A 24,268-nucleotide genomic window follows, 5' to 3' on the forward strand; every position below is an offset into this window, starting at 1 on the left:
GGCAGAACTGGTGAATAAGAGCCTCTTCATTCCAGGGAACTTGGGAGGCCAGGAGGCGGAATTCCGTGGCATATTCTTGGAACGAACGGGAACCCTGAGTGAGAGAGGTGAGACGGGTGATGGCAATGTGGTGGGAGTGGAGCTGACCAAAAATGGACTGCATGGCAGCAGCGAACTGGTTGACATCGGCAGTCACGGGGAGATTCTGAGCAAGGAGGGAGGTAGCCCAGTCCAGGGCGCGACCGGAGAGGTGGGAGACCAAGAAGGCAATCTTCTCTCTGTCGGTGGGAAAACAGTCTGGTCGAAGGTGGAAGGCCATCCAGCACTGGGTTAAAAAGCTCTGGAGCTTTGCTGGGTCACCCTCAAATTTCTCCGGGGTGGGAGGGGGCAAGGGGCAAGCAGCAGCAGCAGCAGCCAGGGGTGGGACAGGCACGGGTGCCACTGGAGGGGGTGGCGGCCGGGTGGTGTGGTCCACTAGGCGTTGAACAGCAGAAGTCAGTTGCAGAAGGGCGTGGGACTGCTGTTGCAAAAAGGTGGCAGTGGAGTTCTGGTCCGCTGGATCCATGTTGGCTCACTATTCTGTTAGAGTGGGCTGCTAGAGCAATAGGATCCTATGCAGGACTCTGGAGTGGAGAAAGCACTGAGCAGAATCGCAAGGCAAAAAACGAAAACCAGGAGGCAGGTGAGTAAGTCGGTACACAGGGTGGCGAACAGGAGGCAACAATCCAAATCACTAGGCAAAAATCCAATCCGGGAAGCAGGCGAGACGATCGAAACACGGAGGCGTAAACGGGGAAGCAGCAATCCAAATCACAAGACGAAAGAGTAAACGAAAGACAGACTAGGAATTCGAAAACCTGAGACAAACCAGAAGTAAACCGCGCACTAGGGAGCTCTAGGAGAATCCGCAATAGTGAGCGGGGAAGTGAGGAAAAAGGAGAACTAAAATAGAGACGGAAGAGAAGGTGATTGGCGTTACTTGCGGCGTGAGCTTGTCTTACCGGGTGTGTGCGTGGGAATGCGAGAAGGGAGAGCGGCACGAGTGGAATGCGTAACACAATGGATACAGAAGACACTGGATTAGTCGTTGAGCTCAAATGAGAATAAGAATCAGCTTTATAATATGATTAAAATCATGTTCCCATATAAGTGTTTATGTACTGTATATCCATCCTTTTCCTATCCATCTCAAGCAACAGGCGCCAAAGTGAAATAATCCCTGGTCGGGACACCAGTCCATCACAGGACAGACAGAAGCAAACACATGCAGTGTTTAACATTACTGGTTTGCAGGGCTGAGACCCTGGGTTCAACTCCTGGGGTGCAATTATGGTTTGTGCAATTTCCTCTGAGTGATCCCTTTTCCTCCCACAGTCCAAAGGCGTACTTGTGGGTTCATTGGCTTCTGGAAAACTGGCCCTGGTGTAAGTGTGTCACTTGTGCCCTGCAATTGAACTGGCCCAGTGACCCTCTATTGGATGAAGTGGTTAAAAAATGGATGGATGCATATTACTTTTAACTTTAAGCTTTGGTTGAGGTGCAATAACTGAAAAAAAATTAAGCAGACTTTTTCTTCAGCGGGAAACTGGGCTTTCTCAGACGTAAAAAATTAAAAATAAAACATTTACCATACATTAATATTCAGCTTGTCATTATCAATGCCATTGGCACTGGTTTGATTTCATTAGAAAAAATATATATAATTACTACCTTACTATTAAGTGAAGGTACCCTAAATAAAGTTTCAAGCACTACGTGAGGCTTAGCTTTGTAGGTATTGTTACAGCTTTAGGTGACAGAAGTGTTTCTTAGATTTTAGATAAAAATTTGTGACACTTGGAAGAGTAAACACTTCTAATGTCAAAGGAGAGAGAATGTTTGCTGAGGCCTGGGGGGGTCCCTTGAACAGAAACAATTTTAAAGTTTACCTTAGTAAACCTAGGTAAGTAGTGGGTTAGTGATATTCAAGGAGCAGTATAGAAAAACACAATATAATATCACATTAAGAACACAGGAGAAGAAAGAATGTCACAAACAAGGAAGGAGAAGAGAGTCCAGAGAAGTTGAAACCTGAAGCTTGCAGAAGGCGAGAGCCCCTACTTCATCATCATGGAGCTAAGTATTGGAACCTTGTTAGAGAGAACATGCTATTCTGTGTTTTTGGGGAACTTAGGTTTTCTGGGTAAAAGATACCTCAGTTAGAATCGTCTTTCCTGCTTAGGAACTTTATATGGATATTTTTATGGATAGGGATATAGGTTCACATTTATTTTGTGGCATCCGGGGTGCAGAGATGGAGATTTCACTGCAGGTTGTATTGTATTTAGTAAGAAGGCAGCTTCTGTCTTGTGTGGCCTCTGTAGGCATTCAGAGTTTAATGCCTAGTAGCAGTCTGGGGTTTTCTGGGTAACCAGAATGTTAGGCCTCTGGAAGACTTTGTTTGTAAACACTGTACATAGAATAATTTGGGTGTTGTATGTTTTGTTGTGTGTAGTGTAGTTTGTGTCTTGTCATTGTAATAAATATATGTTTAATCAAGTGTGCCTGGATTATTCCTCCTCTCACCAAAGCAGTGCCAGAGAACAACAAAAATTCCTGTGCCTCTGTAGCGGCGAGGCTTATTAATAAGACAGAATTTAGTGTTGCTGTGCTTTCCTAAATGAGGCCTCATCTCTCTGTTCATCTCTGTGGTGCAGTCACAGAGAAGCTATTCATGCAGGGTGATTTAAAAATGTTTTCTTTTGATAAGGTACAGCTCCCAAAGGGGGATGCACTTAGCTAAGCCTGGCTATCATGATCAATGGTCATCCATTGGCGCCTATCTGTCTAAGGAGTGCCAGATGGACATCTGGACTGCATTCCTAAGTGTCAGGAGTAAGTGACTCATATCGCACCTTGATCAACCAATCAGGGACTGGTAGGGCCGAGTAACCCACGTGGGACTCTGATGCCCATGGAACTTTCAGCCAATCAACGAGCTGAAGTTCCTCCAGGTAAAAACAGGCAACACAGAGGGCCTGAGACGATTCTGTGGAATTCTGTGGACTTTTCTAAAGGGAATTCAAAGGAGAATTCCAGGGCAGGACGACACAGGAGCAAAAGGCTCCCAAGGGCAGGACATTCTCGCAGCGCGCCTCCTGACTATCCTGAGACTCAGCCCGGACAACCACGGAACGGCCAGTGTGTCCGAGTGCCAGAACTTTCCTTTGTTCTAAGAGTCTAGAGCGGAGGTTGCCAGAGAGTAACCAGAGGGTCCACCTGAGGTTAGCACCAGCAGCAGGCCTCGTGAACAGGTCGGAACTGTGGACAGCTGAATCACTATTCAGAACTAGCTCTTCATCAGGAATGAACCGGTCCTCTTCCTGACTTGCTGAGACCCACAGTCATCTTTTCTCCTGTGCAAACTTTGCTAGTTAAAGCCAACACTAACTAGCCGGTCAGTGAGCATCAGCAGCGCACCGTCGCAAGCCGCACAGCACAGCCTGGCACCGAGCCAGAGAGTGCGGATTGGACAGCAACAGCCTGCAACTGTTTCTTTGTGCCCGCAGGAGATCTGAATCCCCAGAGATTGGATGAGTATTCAACTTCAATGCATTACAGCTCGAGAATTCAATTGTTATCCCAACCAGTTGATATCAATTTAATTCCTTAGAGTTATGTACTTGTTTTGAGTATCTAATGTAGAAGTTATAACCAAGTTCATTTACGAAACGGTCTAAATGAATGATTTACTGAACGTATGTCCTCTTGATATATGTAACACTTCGTAACTGACTGAATATATACCTTTTGTATTCTGATAACCCTCTCGATAAGATCTGTTAGGTTTATATGCATATTCTATGTATTAATAAATGTATCCTCATGTATTAGTACCTGTGTGTGTGCATTGTTTGAGTTATATCTCATGGTTGGATTCTAAAGCCATCAAAAGAATCAATTTTGTGAGTTACTGCTACAATTAATAATTGTCCCAGTAAATGCCCAAACCCTACAGAACTGGTGCCTTCAGAGAGCACACTACACCTCTAATTATACCAACCACTCAGGTATGTTACTAGAAATCACTTACAAGTGGTGGTTTTGAATAATTCTTTTATTATTTTATTTATTGTCTAAACCACTCAGTCAAATCCTGATTTCACCATTTCGTAATCCCCCATTTGTAACAGTATTATATTTATAGCCATACTGTGTTAACTTCTATGTGGCTATTAACTACCTCTTGCACTCTCATGTGAAACGTATTCATAGGCTTCTGTGACAGATCCTCTAAGCTGGTGGAGTGACAATGGAGAAACCACACACATTAAGCATTGTGAGGTATGGGCAAACGCAGAGCCCTGGCTGATGTAGGAACTTAAGCTGAAAGCTGGAGATGATTTCCAGATAGGACTGTATTGCTAGTTCTGCAATTAAGTAGTCAGCTGTATGCTAAATCCAAAAGTTTATTGCAATTGACCATTTGTTTTGTTATAATACCGATAAGCAGTTTAGCTGTTCAGGGTTATAGTGAGGAATGACAATGATTAAGTTAGTTAGCAGCTCAATGAGCTCAAAAAGCTACTGTAGGCTTTTGTTTAGTTTGTTTTTTTGCTTTGCAGTGGCTGGTTCTGTTTTTTTTTACCAACAGTTTAAGGAAAGATCCACAGACGTAAATTAGAAAACATTCTGAGATCAAAAATGCATGAGACTTTCCTTTGAAGTATTGTGTGTACATAAATGTTGCCAGTCATAAAAAATAAATTCCCAATGTGTAGACATTTGTGCACATTTAAAGTGTCACAGTATGTGTATGTACAGTATCACTTTTAAGGCAAAATGTAAGCCACTGTGATACAGTACATTACCCAATGGGTCAATTGCATCCCACTGAAAGCAATGTACTAAGTGTGGGTGATCCCATGGTACTCAGCACTAAACTAGTGCAGTAGATAGTAAGTAACAGCTGCTCCCTCCCAGAGGTTATTTAATTATGGGACAAAGAAAGTACACACCTTTCTTACTAAGCAATTTAGCACCATACCAAGCAGAACACATTCAATTAGAAAGTATAAAGGTTAAGAAAAACAGATATTTTTAAAGCAATAGGTGAACTTAGAAGTATTCCTTTACAGATCTTCATTCTGAATTGGTAAAACATTATTTTATATAATAATTATATATTATTATTGATGTTGTTGTTCTTGTTGTTGTATGGTTTCGTCTTGAGTCCACAACAGTTGACAAAACTAATTTTATATGTGTTTCCTATAACGTAATGGAAACAATTTCATTCTTAATTTTTTTTCAATTTTATTTTTATTTAGAATAGTTGATTATTGTTTAGTTTTTTCAACAATCGCACGTCAACAATTTCAACATTTGTAAACAATTCACATATTATGAATTCGTGGTTTTCAACTATATTTTACCCCTGGATAAAACTGGAAAGAGCATGAATTTTAGGGTTTTGGTTTAAAAATTTCAAAAGGGCTGTCCTTATGAAAGCCTGTCTTCACATCAGTCAGCTGAGGCTTAGAACCATGACAGGGCAGAGGAACAAACACTTCAACATGGATGTAGTCATCTTCTCCAACGTGGACCTGCAATGGATGCAGAAGAAACTGGATTAGTTATTGAGTTTAAGTAAGAATAAAAATCAGCTTAATAATATACTGTAACTAAAACCAAGTGTCCATATAAATGTTTATGTATATATAAACAGGATACATATATATATTTTGTTCCTTTCATCTATCCTTTTCCTATTCCACTCAAGCAAAGTGGAATAATCTCTGGAGAGGACACCAGTCCATCATAGGACAGACACAAAAGCATACAGTTCTTAACATTACTGGCTTGCAAAGCTGAAACCTTGTGTTCAGTTCCTGGGGTGCAATTATGGTTTGTGCAGGTTTCCTCTGTGTGATCCTTTTCCTCCCACAGTCCAAAGACATACTGGTAGATTCACTGGACTCCAGGAAAACTGGTGGTGGTGTGAGTGTGTCACTGTGTTCTCTGCAATGAACTGGCAGCCCACCCAGGCCACCCAGGGTTGCTTGGCATGAATAGCCCTAGCTGGCCAGTGACACTGTGTTGGATAAAGTGGTTAGAACATGGATGGATGCATTTATTAGTTTTAACTTTAAGCACTGAGGTAGAATAACTGAAAAAAATGAATCAGAGTTTTTCTTCAGCTGGAAACTAGGCTTTTAATAAATAACATTTTACCATACAGTAATTTTCAGCATGTCATTGGCAATGCCACTTAATGTCACTGGCTTAATGTTTTTTTTTAAAAAAAGATATGATTGCTACCCTATTGTTGAAACGAAGAGACCCTAAATAAAGTTTTAAGCACTACCTAAGGCTTTGTGATTAAATTTATAGTCATACTGTATTAGCTTCTATTTGATTACCTCTTAATTATCTCTTGCACTCTCACGTGAAACTTATTCATAGGCCACTGTGCCAGATCCTCCAATCTGGTTGAATGGCAGTGAGAGAAACTACACACATTAAGCATCTGAATTGGGCAAACTCAGAGCCCTAGCTGAGGTGGAAACAATCTAGGTGTAAGCCCTGCTTCACCCAATTATGGCCCATAACCTGATCACCCTGCTCTATTTCCCCTATTTTTCAAACATGGTACCTTCAGGATAACTGAGCGGCTGCATATTCAACATCTATTCGGTAGCTCCTACCTCCTTTCCCAACTGGAGAAAACTGGCTTTTGCAAATTGTAGTTTAACCCATGTGGTAAGGGAGTGATCTGAGCTTCTACCATTTAGATCCTGTCCCTAAATGGAACCCAAGGTAAATGTCCTCCTGGAATGGATGTACCCTTTAATAATCTTGAATTATCTTGGAAGGTAGATAGTACAGAACTGGTGAATTTAATGGAACCCCTTGGACATAAAGTCTGAATCTTAAGTTTTTTTTATGCCTTACTGAATAAACAATAGAAAGGCAAAAAGAAAAAATGTACAGAACAAAGAGTAAGAAAAAACAGCTAATTAATTTTTGTTGTCTTTCTTGAAGATGTAGCACTTTCTTTTGCAGGTCTACTCTAATATGTCTAATACCATGGATAAAAAATAGAGATTGAACACATGTATTAAATCTGCAGGCATTTTCATGAAGACAGGACATGGGATGGTTTCTTTGCCTTCTAAAAATTTTTAAAACAATAAAAATTCAGGAAAAGAATAAATAAAATCCATTATTGTTGCAACCACATTTACTTACTGGAAGTGCTAAATAGGCTATTTATCGTGTTTAGGCAAACATTTAGAAAAGTGTGTTTCTGCACTTTTGCGGGATGTACATACAGTATGACAAAAATTCACTTTTTTGATGGGCACAAGTAAAATATATATTGGAAAAGTCTATGGACACCTAAAAACCTCCCCAAAGTCTCTGAATGCTCAGAATTTGTTAAATGACTGCTACTGTATTTCTACCTATTAGATAGGTAATTTAATTATTGCAAATGACTCTTTTGTCTCCCACTGCTCTCCCCTTGATTTCTCTGACCACTTAGCCATTCTTTTCAATCTGGAATTATCTGTTTCTAACACTTCCCCCCCAAGCTCTGTAAACTGCAACTGGCGATCAATTGATCACCCAAGGTTTGCAAATTCAGTTCTGTCCTCCTTATCTTGTTTCTCTTCCTCTGACCCTCTAGAGGACAAAATACAATTACTTGACAGTGCTCTTTTATCTACCCTCAACACCTTTGCTCCTTTAAAAACTCGAACCATCTCCTTCTCTTGCCCTGCCCCCTGGTACAATGACCATCTGCGATCCATGAAGGCAGCCTTTCACAAACTTGAGCGTAGGTGGCATCTTTCTGGCCTAAATATACATTATCAGGCTTGGAGAGATTACTTATCTGAATATAAGGTTACTACAGAGTCTGCTAGATCCACCTACTTCTCTCACATCATTGGAAATCACCAAAACAACCCCAGACATCTTTTCTCCACCATCAACAGACTGCTCAAGCCAAACTGTCCCACCACATTACCTGCCTCATCACAACTTTGCAAAGCATTCTTAGATTTCTTTATTTCTAAGATTGACAACACCCGGCATCACATTCTCTCCACTATGCATATCATTTCCATACCTCCTCCCTCCTCATCCAACTTCTCTGTTTCCATTCTCTCCAGCTTCTCTCTTCTTGATTCAGCATCCCTCAATAAACTAGTTACACGCATGAAACCCACCACATCTATTTTAGATCCCATTCCCACCACTTTATTTCAGTGCTGTTTCTCTTCTCTCTGTCCCATTGTCCTCAATATTATACATGAATCCATTAGCACTGGCATTGTACCAAAGGTCCTCAAAACTGCTGCCATTACCCCCGTGCCAAGAAAGCCTTACATGGCTCTCGACGATCTTAACAATTTTCGCCCCATCTCCAACTTACCCTTTCTGGCTAAAATTCTAGAATGTGCTGTCACACTTCAGTTACATAACAACCTCATGACAAACAACCTTTTCGAACCCCTCCAATCTGGCTTCCATCAACTTCACAGCACAGAAACTGCCCTGGTCAAAGTCACTAACGATCTTCTAATAGCTGCTGATTCTGGTTCTCTTTCTATAATCATCCTTCTTGATCTCAGTGCTGCTTTTGACACTGTTGACCATAACATCTTACTTTCTCGTCTTGAGACTGTGTTTGGAGTTTCTGACACTGCTCTCAAATGGTTCAAATCTCACTTCACTGATCGCTGTCACTTTGTTTCCCTTAATGGGTACAGGTCTGAAATTGGTCTTGTTAAGTCTGGTGTTCCTCAGGGCTCAATACTGGGCCCCTTGCTCTTCAGCATTTACATGTTTCCACTTGGTCAGCTTTTAAGATCACATGGCCTCAGCTTTAATTTTTACGCTGACGATACTCAAATATACATCCATACCAAACCTGACACTGATGTGGCTGTCTCTATTCTATCTAATTACATCTCTGACATAAAAAATTTGGATGACTCAAAACTTCCTTCATCTTAACTACGACAAGACTGAAGTCATGCTTATTGGCACCCCTCATCAACTTCATAAAGCCAGTCCTGTAACCCTATCTGAAGATGGTTCTGTACTTGAGCTTCAATCAAAATTGAAAAGCCTTGGGGTTATTATAATAATAATAATAATAATAATAATTGCTTACACTTATATAGCGCTTTTCTGGACACTCCACTCAAAGCGCTTTACAGGTTATGGGGACTCCCCTCCACCACCACCAATGTGCAGCATCCACCTGGATGATGCGACGGCAGCTCACCACACATCAGCTATCAGTGGGGAGGAGAGCAGAGTAATGTAGCCAATTCATAGAGGGGGATTATTAGGAGGCCATGATTAGTAAGGGCCAATTGGAAATTTGGCCAGGACACCGGGAGTTACACCCCTACTCTTTTCGAGAAGCGCCCTGGGATTTTTAATGACCACAGAGAGTCAGGACCTCGGTTTTACGTCTCATCCGAAGGACGGCGCCTGTTTACAGTATAGTGTCCCCGTCACTATACTGGGGCATTAGGACCCACATGGACCGCAGGGTGAGCGCCCCCCGCTGGCCCCACTAACACCTCTTCCATTCTGGTTATATTCGATTCTGGCTTAACATTCAACCCACATGTGCAGCATACTGTCAAAACATCTTTTTTTCACCTCAGAAATATCGCTAGACTACGCCCTATGCTATCACTAACTGTGACTGAAAAGCTGATCAACACATTTGTGTTCTCTCAAATTGACTGCTGTAATGCTCTACTTGCTGGGGTATCTAAATCTACTCTGAACAAACTGCAGTATGTCCAAAACTCAGCAGCCAGAATCCTGACCAGATCTAGTGCAAGTGATCACATTACTCCTATCCTGGAGTCCTTGCACTGGCTTCCGGTCAAATTCCGTGTAGACTTTAAAATCCTCATGCTCACCTAAAAGGCTCTGGATGGCTTGACACCTCAGTATCTGTCTGAACTATTATCGCCCTACTCCACACCTCGCAACCTTCGCTCTTCTAATTCTGCTCTCCTTACTGTCCCCCAAGCCTGTCTACATTGTATGGGTGACAGGGCCTTCTCCTGTTATGCCCCCAAGCTCTAGAACTCTCTCCCCAAGGATATCAGAGAGTCACCTTCTCTTAACTCCTTCAAATCCAGACTCAAAACCCTCTTCTTCAGAAAAGCCTTTACTTAACTGGCTCCATTCTTCACCCCTCTGCTTTTCTTGGTACCACCATCCACGGTCTCCTCTATATATTGTAATTGTGTTTTATCTTGTATATTCTTCTTATTTATTGTTAATAATAATAATAATTGCTTACACTTATATAGCGCTTTTCTGGACACTCCACTCAAAGCGCTTTACAGGTAATGGGGACTCCCCTCCACCACCACCAATGTGCAGCATCCACCTGGATGATGCGACGGCAGCCATAGTGCGCCAGAACGCTCACCACACATCAGCTATCAGTGGGGAGGAGAGCAGAGTAATGTAGCCAATTCATAGAGGGGGATTATTAGGAGGCCATGATTAGTAAGGGCCAATTGGAAATTTGGCCAGGACACCGGGGTACACCCCTACTCTTTTCGAGAAGCGCCCTTGTTGTTGTCATCCTGTAAAGCGCTTTGAGAAGCCACCTTTAAAGGCGCTATAAAGTTTATTATTATTATTATTATAAAAGTTTGTGGTGTTGTATTTTGATTCTGCTGGTAAAAAGTGAATATTCTCTTAATTAGACCTATTGATTCTGTGGTAAAGCCCTTATTTTTTCTCTTGTCACTTTATCTCTATGCAACACAATTCTACTGTGTTGTATACCCAGCCTTTCAGATAGAGTCAAATGGGTGTGAGATCATGGCTGAGTAAATTAACCTATAACAAAGAAATTAAGAAAGATGTTTCAGTAAACTGTCAAACTAAAGGGCTTTTATTACATAACTCACTTACCTTAATGATTTTGTTAACTCCAGCCACCACCTGTGATATGTATAATGTTGCAGTGAAAACACAGTAGATCTTCCCCATCCGGTATTCTACCTCTTGTTTCAGCTTGAAGTAAAAATGTTTGCATTAGCTAAGAATACAGGAACAGAACTTAACATTTTCAGATTATATTTTGAGTAAAATTAGAATTAGAAATGAAAACATAACAAAAATACCACATAATACTAACTTTGCTGTGTCATCTTGAAATACACAGTATATAAAATTATTATGTATTACTGTAAAATATTAGTGTCTGAAAAAAGGGACTAAGCAACATAGTAAAAATGAATTGGATCAAACATCCATGCTTATGTTTAATTAAATTCTCCTTTTTAATGTCATCTTAAATAAAATTTAAGCTTTGTGCTTCAAAGAGTAAGCACGATCCTGTTGCCCATTTATTTTTTCACAAATTTCCTGTAAAACAATCTTTTTGTTTCAGTGTTTTTGATGATTACGTTTAATCTTGAATAAGATATTAAGGTTTTGAAAATGTGTATATGTCAGTGGAACAGGAGTATTTGCATCATTATGACAAAAATTGTGATTCCAGATCTGAAGCAATCAGATTACATTAGGAGTGCAAGACTTTTTTATCTTAACAGATGAAGACTCACCTCATCGCAGATCCTCTGTTCTTCAGAAATAGGGCTTTTAGGATCACTCCACCCTCCACATCTATTATCTTCCATTTTGATTACAGAAGTGAATATAACAACAAGCAGATGTTACTGTTGATAATGTGCACCTTGCAGTAACTGAGTTACTTGAAGACTGAAAAATCAGATTTTCCCTCCCTGCTTTTAAACACAACAGGTTCAGGTTCCACCTGTATCCCAGCCAATGGCTATTCAGAGCCCCACCCATGGACAGATTAAAAAAAAACAATAGGGAGAGGTTGGACTGTTGGAATGTGATAGTTTATTTCATTCTATGTAATATAAGGCAGTATGGCATCTGCTGTGCAGGTCATTTGAATGTAGAAAGACAGTCTTTTGTGCTATATCTAAGACTAAGAATTTTCTTCTATTTGTTGACATAAATCACTCTCGACCTCAAAAAAAGCAATTGAACTAAATTCTAATAATCATAAATAATAGACAAAATCTTGTATTTCTGCAATCGTGTGCCTCTGCCAAATGAGCAAATCACTAAGGCTTTCTATAGTATATCCCAGGTTATAAGTAACTGGATCTCCAGTTTGTGAAGCCTTCCTCTGAATTGCAAAATGTACTCCCATGTGGCAAGCAGCCATATCACCCTGCAACCCACCTACATAGGAGACCTCCTTGGAAAGCTAAGGTTGCTGCTGAAAGCAGTATTAGTGGGAGGTGGGAGGTCACCAGTAGGAGGTGTTCACCCTGCGGTCTGTGTGTGTCCTAACGCCCCAGAATAGTGACCGGGACATAAATTTCCCATTGGCCTTTACCAATCATGGCCTCCTAATAATCCCCATCTATGATTTGGCTTCATCACTCTGCTCTCCTCCCCACTGATAGCTGATGTGTGGTGAGTGTTCTGGCGCATTATGGCTGCCGTCGCATCATCTAGGTGAATGCTGCACATTGGTGGTGGTGGAGGGGAGTCCCCATTATAAATGAAAGGAATTTTATTCTTATTCTTAAAATCACTCCCTAAATATATTAGAACTAAAACAATGTTTCTCACTAAGTCAGTTTATTTACACTAAAAGTCCTTCTTGATACATTTTGCATGTGCCTGTGTGTATTTATTGCATTTCCATTGCTTGTTTTTGTGATATTGTTTCATCTGTGCCTTGCCCAGTAGACATGACTGTGTTAAAAAAGTAGATATAGCAAACTATAGACTGTTGTGATTATATCATATAATTTCACTGTCATTTCCCCAATATTAGTCTTTTTTTCTGCTCTTCAACTAAGAAAGTTTCTCATGCACTTTCAACAGTTCCATGGCTAAAATAAATTTTTACTTGAGAGAAAAATGGTACAGTTGGAAATTTCATCATGAGACCAGTTATGCAACCCGGACTCCTTCACTCACACACCTATTCCATGGAACAAGGAAATATTTCAAGATTATCTCAGCACGAGCTCCAAGATGAAAGCAGAATGACATTTTTCTCCAAAGCTTGTGATTAATTGGCAGAAGAGAAAGGAGTGGAAGCACTGAACTGAACACATTGATACAGGAGAGAAAAGTACGTTTAATTACAGACATGTACCTGGAGCAAATTAGGAAGTTGGCGGCTGTGTATTAAAAACCTGAGAGAAAAAATATTTTAAATTAAAAAAAATAAAATAAAAGTTGACGTTCAACTTGCAAGCCAAGTATTCACCGATTACCTCGACCCGACAGGTAACTGTTCTGCATGATAAACTTATTTTCTCAAATTTGTTCTTGCTCTCTGGACAAAGAATATCTACGTTTTCTATCAAACACTCCTTCAAAAGCTCCCCTTCAGAGAGCAGCTTGCTTTGTTTAGCAATTTTATATGCAGGCAGGTAGCTTGCCTTTTGTGCTGGCCTCTTGGACAGTTGAAGGGCGGAAAAATACATATTGCTGAGCCTGTAAACTAGTGGCTAGTTTGGAAGCTCTATTAGCCCGTTCCTCGCATGACAAACATACAGAAGTTAGCATCTTTGGTAGCAAAATGCCAACTGAGATTGTGTTCTTTGAACACAGCGACACTTTTTTACATTTGTAAAAAAGCATTTTGCAGTCCATTCTTTGTTGAACATTATGCATTATAAGGAAAGCCTTATAGGAGCATAAAGACACAAACTTCCAGATTCAGAGAGTTTCTTCCCACAAGATGTAAGATTACTGATCTCTACCCCTACCACTGTCTCAGACTGATTTTTTTTTCTTTCACACTGTTTGTCTGACTTTTTTTAAATTGTAATTCAACTTCTTGGTGCTGCTGCTGCAGTTCTGTGTTTATGTTTTTGGTGATTCCTTTGATTTCTTTGTATTGGAGCATACAGTACATGCAAATAAACATTTCATTGCACTTGTGCATGTGACAATAAACTGAACTGAACATTGAGCTAGAGAAATCAGTGCTAGCTGAACTGGCAAACACCATTCCTCTTTTTTCTTTTTCCCCAGCACTTAATCTGTGGGGTCTTTTTGCTCTTGTTTCATTTTTTCCCAGTGTTGTTTCTGTTCCATCTCACCCTTTCTGTCTGCCCATGTCATTTACTTCTTCATTATTCATTATAGCCTTGATTCCACCAAACCTTTGAGAATATTCCTGAGGCTCCTCTTAAAACCTGCGCTTGGAGCTCAGCTTGTCATTTGCCACATACATAACACCAATAACAAAACTATGTGAGTGCAAAAACAAACTGAGACTGAAGTTAAAGAAATCCCTGCTGGTCACAGCATTATGCTTGCTCCACTCTATTTTTCCACTAAAGGAATGTAACATGAACTTTCAGTAACTTGAAATTACAATTTCCCATAATCTTATTATGGGACCCACTAGAGGTTTTTACCTAAAGTATGATTTACGACAAAATCACATTCAGAATAAGGGTTTAAAACTGATGGAAATTAGTAGATACAAATTTGGATAAAATTTCTATTGCATTTTTAAACATGTTATTAAATAAAAGTGATTTCAGAGCAGCAAAGTTTGTTCTATAATGTGGTGACTAAGTTGTACAAACTCCTCTTAATCAGTCCTTTACTAGAATATAACACTTGGTTTAAATTCTATATGTATTAAAACATTTATTTTGCTTACCCACATTGCTGATAAGAAGTAAAACAATGTGTTAACATACTGTAATCACAAGTCTTTTTTATGAGATGAATGTTTACCATTTCATTTACAGATGCAGCCATCTAGAATACACATGGTCTCTGTATGCATGCCACACTGGACTCAGTAGGGTACAGAGGTGACATGCAGCACCTTGTTCTTGTTTTCCTCAACTGTCGAATGCAGGGCTGCACTACCCTGTGACACCACCAGGAGGCGCAGTGAGGTCTTAAATTTCCCAACCACCCTGCCACTGCACACTGGTGTGCTGGCAGACGTGATAAAATACTTCAAAAATTAATAGATAAATGTAAGGCTAACAAATACCACTCAAAAACTCTAATTAAAATCCATATCACTTCATTCATTTGTTAATAAAATTTATTTTCACAGCAGTGAAAACCTTTTTTAAACTAACATATTAATAAAACAGGGCTGACAGTGGTAATGTCTTATGCAAATGACCAGTCAAAACAACAGCCCTATCACTTTTTTTCAAAAACTTTGAGTTGCAAAATCAAAACTCACCACAACCCATTTGTCATAAGAAACTATCAACCTCTCTTTTAAAAAGGTGTATTTCAAATAAAAATGAACTAATCTTAACTGAGACCTTTTTCCTGATGACGCTGATAAATACAGTAAAACATACAACATTGAAGTCCACAAATTGCAAATTTGCCATTTTTACCAAAAAATATAATTGCAAAAGCAAACCCCAAAATATAAGAAACACATCATTCTTACTGTGAAGATATGAAGAAATATCCAAAGTATTCCATTCAAACAAAAAGTAACAACTGTAAATTAAATTCAACTCAATTCAATTTATTTTTGTATAGTGCCTCTCACAACAAGGTTGCCCCAAGGCGCTTAACAATACAATTGATGATACATTTTGTCAATACAGAACAGAAGACCAGAAGACAACAGAGGAGAGGAACCAAAAACTCCTTAGTAAGGAGAGAAAAAACCTCAAGGGGTCCAAGGCCAACTGGTTGCTCAACCCCTTTGGGCATGCTAACTTTATATAATTTAAAAAAGGAAACGATGAGGGTATTAATCCATCCAGCCATCATGTCGTCTGTGTGCAGATCTCTGTAGACCAGTAAATTCCTCCTAAACGATAGCTATATCCACAATGTCCCTCTTGGATCCATGGCAGTGATGCAGCATCCAACTCAGATGGTACCCAGCCCAGGCACCATCCGGACATGTGGGGAGGAGAATAGGATAGTTTGGTCAGAACAGATGTACAGTATCTACCTGATGGGCCAACATAGAGATATACAATAGCATGTACAGCAACACCAGCAGCCATGGTTGCAGCAGGCTATAATGTAAGGTGTGAGTAGGCTAGGTTGAAGTAATAGTAATAGTAATATAATATACAGAAAAAATATTAACTTTTTATAGTTAATATTACAGTATAAGGGTGCTATGCAGGCCAGCAATAGCATTGCTGGGGTTTAATTCAAGTCCTCAGGTGCTATCAGTGTGGAGTCTGTATGTTGTTCATGTCACATGGGTTTCCTGTGAGGGACTTCTGGGAAAATTGGCCTTGTGTGTGATTGTGTGCCAAAACTAAATTAAATTGAATAGATGTCAGTTTACATTCAGAAAAGGGACCATTTAAAATTATTTGGGGAGATAAAATGGAAAAAAATACAATTTTTATCATATTTTATTTTAAAAAAACAAATCCTTAGGACATGTAATAAACATCTACAGCAAATTTCTGTATTTATATCTGAAAAGCTTACTGTAAAACATTCTGTGTGTTAATTTGATTAAATATTCTGTGTTTGGAGAACAAAACCTAATGGAGGGCCAGAGTGCGGAGGAGGAGTTGTTGTGTTTCTTTTTTCCAATTAATTGTGTATATTTACACAATTAATAAACTCATTAATGTGAAAGCAGCTCATATTTAATTTGGATATTGGATCTACACATGTTGCATAAACTTTAAGGGATGAAGATTAACCCTGCTAAAAAAACAGAGGCGTTGATGTAAATGATACCTCACATAACTCAGATGCAGCTTTGTGTTTTTAGATTGCATAAAACCTCAATATATATTTCCCCCCATTCAGTTCAACAGCATCATTCTTTTACTTTTGAAGAATTCCTGATGAGGAAATAGTCAAGGTATCCACCTTCCACTCAATAATCTCTAATTTTACTTACAAAATATAAACAATAATCTGGTAGTCTGTCAATTTCCTTTCTGTTTCTAATCTCCACAGAAAAGATGGCTCACACTCCAGTGTTGAGTCCCCCGTCTCAACTCAACACCGATAAGGGAGAATATCATTTAGGTCTGTACATTCAGGTGACAGGAGAGAGTTTAAGGAATTTGACAGTTGCTGTTAGCTATTCATCTCGAGCACTGGGCACTCCCCAGTGACTGAGCCACTGTGATATGGTGTGCTTGTTCCCCAATTTATATAATACCAATATTATTTTGCAACAGTTGTGAACATTAATCTATTGCCCAAACTGTCACTGTAACCAATTTAATAATCTGCAAGGTATGCGGAAGGAACTCTTCTGTGACTGCTCCTACTAGAGAAGGGGACTTGATCTTCAGTAAGAGTTGCTCCACTGGATTTTTCTTCCTCTACTTGGAATGAACTATCATTATAATCCAGCTCCTGAGTCATGGATACGACTTAACAACCCATGAAGAAATCAGGTGCATGTTGATTAAGAGTCTGAAGGTTAGCACTACTTTGCTCCAGACAGGTATCTTCTTCATTTGCAGACATAAACTCCCCTTCTAACTGACATGAGCCCTGAGTTTCTGGCTGCTCTTCAGTATCCAGGTTCACTGGTAAGAATCTACAGGGAAGCAAGAGGTCCCTATTTAGAACATGTTCCATCTCAATTCTCAGGGCTCACCACATAGACTGGAATATCTTCATTTGGTTTTTCACCACAATTTAAACTGTTGGCTCAGCACAGCAGTCTTGTGCTGCTTTCTAAGGCCCACATTTCATATTTACACCTGTTAAACCACATCAATGGTAGAACTGGTTACATTGGCGTTACAATGCCTCTTACTCATTAAATGTCTTTTCTCTGCAAGTTTGCAGGCATATTTAAGGCTGTTTTTTAAATCCCGCATATACAGTAACAAGTTTTGGGATTGTGCCCCTCTGGACAGATTTCAAAACAGAGATCAATTGGAAACCAAAGATAGAAACCAAACATAGAAAATAAACATTAATATTCTGTACATTTCATTAATATTATATAGACAGTAATAGCAAAGTTTGATATCTCATGGGATACATGTACAAGTAAGGCCATAGACACCAGATTTCCCTGACCAAGTGCACTCCACCACAGACATATTGTCACGCCCTCTGCAGCCAGAGGGCGCTCCTTCTCTGTCCTGTCCCTAGTTTCCGGTCTGCTGTCCTTCCTGTCCCTCTCTTTCCCTTGGGCTATATATTTCCGGGTCTTGCACTCTGTCCTCGCTCAGCATTGACGTTTGGATGTCCTGAGACCCGCCTAGCACCAGGGCACCCCACGTCCGCTCCCTGAGAGCATAGGTTTCTATACGGCATTCCTGAACTCTTTGCACTAATGAGCCCGGGCCTTTTTCCCCTTCTCGCCGCTACGCGTATGGGTCTTTTTCTGCTCTCCTGCTCCCCACGGTTAGTCCCTTTGGACGTCCGTGACAGAATGCTGAGCCACCTACTGACCCCGCGAGCGGCGCCTTTTTTTTGTCTTGCCGCAGTTTTTTTTTTCTTGTTCTCTGGGCTGTTTTTTTTTTCAGTTCCTCTATTCTAATCACTGGATATCACTCCGATCTTCCGTGCCTGTGAGCGGGTCCTGCACCTGGCTTTCCTCGGGTAGATCACTCCGATATCAGTGATTAAATGTTGAGCTGGCTTGCCTATTCTTATTACTGGATATCACTCCGAGCTTCTGTGTCTGGAGCGGGTTCTCTTGCCTGGCTCTTCCTGGTCTTGCTCTCTCCGATATCAGTGATAGAATGGTAAGCTTTCTGCCGTTCCTCCATGCCTTTCGCTGGATATCACTCCGGGCATCTGTGTCTGTGAGCGGACTTCGGTCTGGCTTTCCTCAGGTTGTCCATTCCGATATCAGCGTTAGGATGTGAACGTGCCCATTTGCCGTTCCTCCATTCTTTTCGCTGGATATCACTCCGGGCATCTGTGTCTGTGAGCGGACTTCGGTCTGGCTTTCCTCAGGTTGTCCACTCCGATATCAGCGTTAGAATGTGAATGTGTCATTTGCCCAGTCTGCGGTATTTTTCCCCGGGGTTTTTGTGTTTTTTTTTTTTGCCTTTTGTTTTGATTTTTTTCTTCCTGGTTTCCCCTCCTTTTTGGTCCCCCCTGCTCTCTGTGTCTCGGAACTTTGGTTCCTATCTGTTTTTGGTTCCTTTTTTTGTGGTTTGTCTCCCTGGTCTTTCCCAGGTTTTTGTCTGTTGTGTTTGTGCTTGTGTACTTTTTTGTTTTAAGTCTCCGGAGCTCTACTCTACCCCCCCTTCCTCCACCCAATAAAGGTTTATACCCCGGAGGAAGGGGTAGCTCTCAGCCGTGGATTCCCGGAGGTTTCCTTTCAGTTAAATGAGGTTTTTCCTCCCCCCAGTGCTGTGCAGCTTATTTATTTGTTTGGGCGTCGGGAGCCGCCCATGAAGGGGGGGGTACTGTCACGCCCTCTGCAGCCAGAGGGCGCTCCTTCTCTGTCCTGTCCCTAGTTTCCGGTCTGCTGTCCTTCCTGTCCCTCTCTTTCCCTTGGGCTATATATTTCCGGGTCTTGCACTCTGTCCTCGCTCAGCATTGACGTTTGGATGTCCTGAGACCCACCTAGCACCAGGGTGCCCCACGTCCGCTCCCTGAGGGCATAGGTTTCTATACGGCATTCCTGAACTCTTTGCACTAATGAGCCCGGGCCTTTTTCCCGTCTCGCCGCTACGCGTATGGGTCTTTTTCTGCTCTCCTGCTCCCCACGGTTAGTCCCTTTGGACGTCCGTGACACATATAATCAGTGCCCACTAGAGGATACAGGCAAGCTGAGTAAAGTTGTAGCCTGAAGGAATGTGCTCACTGTGCGTTCTATTGCATGGATGTACAGTATATTGTTTTGTGTTTCCCTTTTCACTACACTACTGTCTTCATAAACACTCCGTTTCACACACCTTCAATCTTACTACAAATTATTATGCCCAGAAACACCATAATGTAAATCCTAATATTCATTTATCCACATATTTAACAAATATAGTGTTAAAACTGAATAATTCATAAAAAAATATTAAATTGCCAATCTGAATACAAAATCAGACATTTCCTCAATACTGTACATCACTACAACCTTCAAAAGGTGAAAAGTGATTATTTAGGCATTTATGAATACAGTACCGGGTGGGATTGTGAATGTGCACAGCTCATTCAAGCTAAGTACAATGAAGTCTTGAAAGTCCTAGAATAGGACTACAGTCTCTCAACATTTCCACGTGAAAGAAAATAATGATGCTCTAATGACTTACGTGTAAAAGTTTTCCCAATGTCCACATGATTAGTAGTCAGTGGGCTCACTAAATCGGTCACCTATAAAGTCTGGCATTTTGACCTGCATCTCTTGCACAGACGCCTTCAGAACCTCTTTCAGCTTGATTTCATGAAGGTTTTTTTCAACTGTTTGCAGCTGTAACATGAAAATGTACCATAAATTACCTGATGGCACTGAAAAAATATTTTCAATTCGGTGGTCAAACAAAAAAAATCATGTTTCACATAAAGTATCAAATCTTTATTTGTCAAACCAAAACATTTTTCTGACCTGACTACCACGAAGGACCTACTTTAACATGATGGTTCTATATAATTGATGTATGTGAAATCATATCCAAATAATTTGAATTCCTTAAGTGGAAGCATTGCTTGAAATTACAATCTACCATTTCAGTTCCTTTGTTAATTAGAATTGAGTATGAATTGCACTGAACTGCCTCCAGATCCTCAAACTAACTGCCTCTGTGCCTACAGTATCTATCCAGAGTGACATTCTCAACCATTTAACACTAAACACAGCCCATAAGGAAGGAGACTATGGAACTCAGTCTGATTTTACTTAGGACAAAGTAAGTTAGATCAGGAAGAGATTCTTGAAAGGTGAGATCAAGAAGAGAAAGCACAAGCACTGGAGATGATAAGCTTTGTCCTTCAGGCTACTAAAATTGGAAGGGTCTAATAATCTCCTTTCTGAGACCAGAGTGTACATACAGCAAACTGTCACTCCTGTACAGTATTGTATAGCTAATAGTATTGAAGTAAGATACAAAATGTGAAGACGGGGGTTAATTTTAAGTCTTTTCTACATGAAGATTAGACTTCTAAGGCTGGAGTTTATGGCAGGAAGGGGGTTAACTGATAAGGATTCCAGATGTGAGCTAGGAATCCCCCTGGGGACTTAATCCCTGACCATTTGGCCAAAAGGCTGTAAACTGGCCAAACACGTGACCTCCCCCCCTTACCATAATAATGAGTGACATCAGAAGCGTCAGGAAAACCCTATATAAACTTGAAGTTTGTACCGGCACTTTGAACAATACTTCGGTTTTGTTGTTTCTTGGGGGAAACAAGACTTCGGCTTTATTGTTCCTTGTATGCAATAAACTCATCTGTTTAACTTTGTTCTCTGGATCCAGAACCTTATTCTTTCTGTTTCAACAGTATTATAGCTGTAGTATTATTGTATAGATTATGATGCATTAGTAAAACCTTTGAATTATATAATGCAATTTCTATTTACTTGTGTAGACAAAATATAGTAAGAATACTGTATTTTATGATTTCCCTCCACATCAGTACCTTAGAGCGTGTATTTATTATTAGAAGGACAGGACCTACTGTACCTTGCTGACGTCCCCTGGCATCAATATGTAGAATCCAAGTGCATCTCTATTTAATGGCAGCTCCAGGGCTGTGACAGCACAGCCAGCGATTTTAATATTCTTGGTTCGAAACTTGCCTGTGCGTTTTATCATGGTAACGTCAATTTTCTATTTAAATTTAAATAATAACAATGCCTTTCATGAGAGCTATTTTCAAAATTAAAAGCATTGTTCATGAGTGGACACAATGCTCACAAGCAGAATAGAAAACACACAGTACAGTCATAGTTTAGAGTGAAAGTAAGAGTAAGACAAAATCCTTCCTTTAACAGGATGGGTTCCACCAGAGGATTTGTATGCACCCTCTCCCTACGCGAGTTACGGGTGGAGTGGACAATGTTACAGTCAAATTTTTCATCTTCAGCGAGACACTGATCAGACCCGTGTACCTCTGCGGCACATTGGGTGCAGAGCGATGACTCCTGAATTCTCCTTGTGGCCTGGTCCGCGGGGGTTGAGTGCACCTTGATTTTGGGGCGGACCCCACAGAAAGTTTCTGTTGACTTCCCCTCCTGTTGTGTACCTGCGCTGTTGGTGTCATCATTTCACCCTGCAAGATTGGCCGCTGCCAGGTGTCTCTCAAGGGTGGCCATGAAATCGTCCACTGTCTGTGGATCATGCTGGGCCACTGAACGACACAGCTTGGGGCGCAATTGCTGCAGGTACACGTCTAGCACAACCCGCTTGACTATTTGACCTTTAGTCAAGGTATCTGGTTCGAGCCATTTTTTGGCCAGATATATTAAGTCGTACATCTGGGAGCGGGCACAAACCCGTGTGTCATAGCGCCACTGATGGAGCCGCTGGGTTCAGACGCAAGTCGTGACCCCTTCCCTGGTGAGGATTTCCGCCTTCAGGCGAGTATAGTCTGTGGCGGACGAACTGTCCAGGTCGTAATACGCCTTCTGGGCCTCCCCACAAAGAGAGGAGCCAGGAGGATGTTGGCCCATAGGTTGCTGTCCCATTGCAGGTGCCCCGCCGTCTGCTCGAAGGCTCTCAGGTAAGCGTCCACATGGACTTCAGGCGTCATCTCCTGCAGGACATGACGGGGCTGGACCTGAGCTGGTGCCGGTGATGAACGTGTGGGTGCGGGTGAGGTGGGCGAAATCTGAATTTGTTCTCCCATCTGCCGGCACAGGTCCTGTAAAGCATTTACTTGTTCCTGCAGACATTGGGTTTGGCCAGACGCTGAATCCTGGACGGAGGAGATCTGTCTCTTGAGGGTGCCCTGGGCTTGTCGCTGTAACTCGTTGGTTTCCCATTGTAACCGTTAAAGAGGCAGTGAGGGCTCGGATTGCCTCTTCCAAGAGGGTTAGGCGATCAGCCATAGTGACTACAATATCAGGCGGCCCCACATTGGGCATCTGATAGGGTGCTGCCCAAGCACCGGCAGAGCACTTTCTTTTCTTTTGTGTGGTGTGCCGGTGTGTGGTTGTCTTTGGAGGTGACTGTTCTCCAGTATACAAGAGAATACTCCACGAATGAAGAGAATAAGTCCTCTTGTGAATAGAGCATAATAGTGCACTCGGTTCAGTAGCTGGAACCCCATCGGCAGGCGCATGGGGATCTTAAAGCGCAGCCCTGATTAGCCTCCAGTGTGGTAGCTGCGCATTCCCACACGCCGCAGAGTGGGGAGTGCAGTGGGAGGTGAGTTCCACTGTCACACAATCGTTAATTTCTTTATTACATACAGTATCCCTTCAAATTAAAAAAAAATAAAAAAGTGCATTCTAGATGACTGCATCTGTTATGTAAGTTGGAGAGCTTCCAGGTCAGGTCAGGAGTTGTTAACACTGTCTGCTGGCACTATGACAAACTGGTACAGCGAGATTTGAAAGAACATAAAAGGTTACAAACAAGAAATGATGTACATGATGGAGCCTATCTGACCTGTTAGTTTGCTTGCAGCTAATTGATTTTCTAATTTGTATTAATTCCATTTCCTATATTTATAATTCATGCTAACAAGTAGTCGAAAAACAAGCTCTCCTATTCTGTCATGAAAGACTACAGTACATCTTAGCCTGAGCACAACAGCTCTGGTTGACATACACTGCACAGTGGTGATGCAATGATGAACTCTAAAGCATGTTTACTGTAGATGTCATCTACCAGGTCTTTGCCCACTCAGGATTTATTTTTCTAAATCTTTTTCTTTTGGAATGTAATTTGTTGCTTCTGCAGTGTTTGCTAATACTCATAATTTTGTACCATCTGCTAATATGCCTTCTAAAAATATTAGAATCTCTGTCATTGATATAAATGAAGAAGTTCAGCAGTCCTAATGTGTATTCCCACAATATTGTATTAATTATATCTCCCCAGTATGAAAACCACCTGGCCTATATTGAGGAATGCCCACATTCCACATCTGGAGAGACCATAGATCGAAGATGACACACCCAACCTGCAGATACATCAATCTCGGTAAAACTGTCCTCACCCTGTGAGTGGGTCTTTGAAAATAGAGAGGTGGAGTACTGGCGATGTGAAACCCCTGGACATGTGATTGCAGAGTGACCACACAAATGGAGGTAAAGGAGTCAGGGCTACAAGGACATTTTCCAGTACTCATCACATTCCAGACCAGGGCTTCATGCCCCAGG

Source organism: Lepisosteus oculatus, chromosome 18, assembly GCF_040954835.1.
Source record: "Lepisosteus oculatus isolate fLepOcu1 chromosome 18, fLepOcu1.hap2, whole genome shotgun sequence".
NCBI lineage: Eukaryota > Metazoa > Chordata > Actinopteri > Semionotiformes > Lepisosteidae > Lepisosteus > Lepisosteus oculatus.